This window comes from Pseudorca crassidens, chromosome 7 (genome assembly GCF_039906515.1).
Source record: "Pseudorca crassidens isolate mPseCra1 chromosome 7, mPseCra1.hap1, whole genome shotgun sequence".
NCBI lineage: Eukaryota > Metazoa > Chordata > Mammalia > Artiodactyla > Delphinidae > Pseudorca > Pseudorca crassidens.
In genome coordinates this window covers 9,681,868-9,685,000 of record NC_090302.1, presented here as the reverse complement: position 1 = coordinate 9,685,000, position 3,133 = coordinate 9,681,868, and the positions used below count along the sequence as shown (strand labels likewise).

At 57.2% G+C, this 3,133-nt stretch overlaps 1 long non-coding RNA gene across 1 annotated transcript in view; it reads right to left on the bottom strand.

The window, feature by feature from the left end:
• LOC137226963 (uncharacterized) overlaps window positions 1–117 on the bottom strand; it is a 22,744-nt gene extending 22,627 nt beyond the window's left edge. The window contains exon 1 of the long non-coding RNA XR_010944628.1: window positions 81–117. This is a non-coding gene — a long non-coding RNA (uncharacterized lncRNA). The remainder of the gene's footprint in view (window positions 1–80) is intronic.
• Window positions 118–3,133: the final 3,016 nt, after the last annotated feature.

The window sequence follows — 3,133 nt, the reverse complement described above, 5'->3', positions numbered from 1 at the left end:
TCTGCACGCACCATGGCCAGCCAATTCTCCCTCTGGCCCACCCCTCCGTCTTACATCCATCTGGCCAACGGTCCACTCACCCCTTCCTTGACATTCCTCGGCCGACCTCTGTTCCTCGTGGCCCTTCCAGCCTCCACCTGCAGGAGGAAGAGCCGAGATCTCGATCCTGACCGTGAGGCCCTCTAGCGGTGTGGCTGAGCCTTCTCACCCTCACCTGCTAAATGGGGTGATGATGCCGATGTAGCAGCACTGCTGGGCATGATGACATTGGATACTGTGCGCAGAGGGCCGGGCGCACAGTAGGGACGAATAAGGTGAATCCCACCCTCCTTGGCTTCTTTCGTCCGTATTCACCGCCTCTTCCTCCCGGCACTGTTGTCAGCTTCGAAGTGTCCTCTTATCTCGCTGCTTTGAGGGTCCCTCGAGGCCAGGGCCCGGAGAGGGTAGAGGTGAGGTTGGGAGAAAAGGGATCCTGAGTGCAAACTCAGGTCTGCCCCACCCCGATTTCCCTTTCACTCCAACGCCCGTGCTCCACCGTGCTCCACCGCAGGGCTGCTTGGGGTCTAGATGAAGTGCGTCGGTGGAGGGGGGAACATGGGTGCATGTGGGAGCCGACTGTCGCCTGCTTAGCAGAGGGGATGACCTCACCTGCCTGACTGGGGAATTGCATAAAAAAGTGCCCAAGTGAGGGATTCTGCGAAGCCAAGAGGGCTTGCTTTCAAAACAATTAGCGCTAACATCTGCCCAGGCACCCATGCTGTTTCTGTATAATTAAAACAAGGCTCCAGAATCCCACTGGACACTCTTTAAAAACCACTCATTTTCAGCATTATTTACAACGCGGGAATGCTGGGAGGGAGGTGCCTGACACCCTTACGGCCGTCCCAAAGGAGAGGCCTGGGTCTCTCCCACAGTTGCTGTCTTCCGGGTGGGGGAGTTGGGGCTCCAGACCTCAGGCCTCAGGGAGAGGCCGCGCGGGACCGGCAAGAACTGGACGAGACTGCCGACCCTCTGCCACCTTGCCTTCTTTTCCATGGGCCTTGCTGGAGATAGGGTTGAGTTGGGGCGGGGAGGGAAGAGGGCGGGGGAGCGGGGAGTCCTGTGTTCCTCTTTTCTTAGGGGTGCTTGAATCCCAGCGGCTGCAATGATTTATCAAAGCTCAGCTGGTAACTGCCGCAGATGTGGCAGTTCTCAAAGAAAAAAAAATTAAACAATAATTAATAGCAAATCACTGCATTAAGCCTTTTCAATGTAGAGAAAGCTTGGAACTGGGCGGGAGGGATTAGCTGGACAAAGGCAGCAGAGGTCAGGTTCTAGGCCTCCTCTATGTGCACACACAGGCCCTTGCATCTGCGCACACGCAGGCGAACCAGCACGTTCATTGTCAGGTGCGTGTGTCTCAAGCACAGGAGAGCACACAGGTGTACAAAGGCAGTCCTGGGTGGCACACACCCAGACACACACACGTGTGCCATGCCGTGCTTGTACACACACACGCACACGTCTGTGAACTCACCGGAGCAGGCACGCTACGTACCCCAGCATGGGCACCACGCGTCTGAGGCCTGCAAGTGCATACCTGCTTCTACACGCACAGGCGCGTGCATACCTGCACACACAGGCAGACGCAGGTGGGAACTGGGGGCAGTGCTGGCCGAGGACGCATCTGGTCCCCCCTTATCCCCACTCTTTGTATTCTTGCAAGTCCCAGCACCCTAGGGGCTGAGGTCTCTGTGGGAGCCTTCATTCGGTGGGCCTTGGGGGAGGCTGAGCCCTGAAGCTTGGCTGTGTTGGGCTGCTCTCAGCCGAAGGGGAGGTGGAGGGCTCTGAGGCCGAGGCTGGAGCTCAGCAGGGCTCTGAGTTCTCAGGCCCCTGACTCTTCCGCTTCACAGCTAAGAAGTCAGGTGTGCCCCCAACAGCTTGCCCGTGGTCAGTGCCCCAGCTCTGCCCTTCTGTGCCCCTTCCATGCCCCACGCCCCACGATCCGCCCTCCTAGCATGGGCTGCCAGCAGAGAAAATGGACGTCTTTGGACCAATGATAAAAGGAAAAGAAGACCACTCGCCATGGTTCTTTGGGATGGAAACCAAGCCTTCCAGTTGCATCTTACCCGTGGTGGGGTCATTTGGGCGCCAGGGCTTGCGTGTCAGCTGTGGTTCCTCCGGACGGGCTGTTTGGGAGGAGCCAGTCACCGATCCAGGTAATGGCCATTTGCTCTGAGAAATGGGTACCTTTCCAGTGAGTTCTGCCCAGGACTCTCTGGCCAGGCAGCCACTGGGAGGGGAGCCAGGAGAACTGAGGAAGCAGGAGGCTGTAAGGCCGACATCCCTGGAGAATCCCCACAGGATTTATTTCGTGTCTGTGCAAAATAAATCCTCAGCTAGATGCGACAAATGTGGCTCTCTCCTTGGCGTTCGCAAAGTGCTTTCTCATCGGCCCTCTCCCAGGGTCAGCTACAACCTCAACCTTAGCAAAGAGGGAGCAGAGCGAGGTGTGAAATGCAGCCAGGGAAGGCAGAGAGACCTACTTTGGAATCCCAGCCCTGTGTGACCTTGGACAGCCCCTTGCCCTCTCTGTTCCCTAGAATTCTTCTCTGTAAAGTGGCAACAACTGAGGCAGCAAACCCGAGGATTGTTCTGAGGATTCAGTCAGATCGTGCAGGGAAAGGGCACAGTCCCTGGCACAGCGCAAGCTCGGGGCATGGTGGCTTCTGTGCCCACGATAAGAATTATTACTATCTACGAGTGCATTTGACATTGACAACCACCCCAGGAGGTGGTATCGTTTATCCCATCTCACAAAGGCAGAATCTGAGGCTGAGGGAGGGAGTGTCGCCCTTTGGGTGTCTGTTAAGCTCACCCCCCTTTGAGATCTGCCCCCTCAGTCTCAGGGGCGACCCTGGCAGTGAAGGAGCTGGAGGATACCTGAGTGTTGGCAGCCGGAGCCCAGCAGTGTCTCTTTCCTGGGAACTGGGAATTTGCGTTTGAGTCACAGCGTTTGGCTGGCCTCTGTTGGGTGTCTGAGGTTGTGGGGGTCAAGGCCAGGCCGTGTGCCGAGAGAGGAGAAAGAAGCAGACACCCCAAGGGAAGGCAGGCGGCAGTTTTGCTCTCTGGCGCCAGTGCCCCTTCTGTTCAG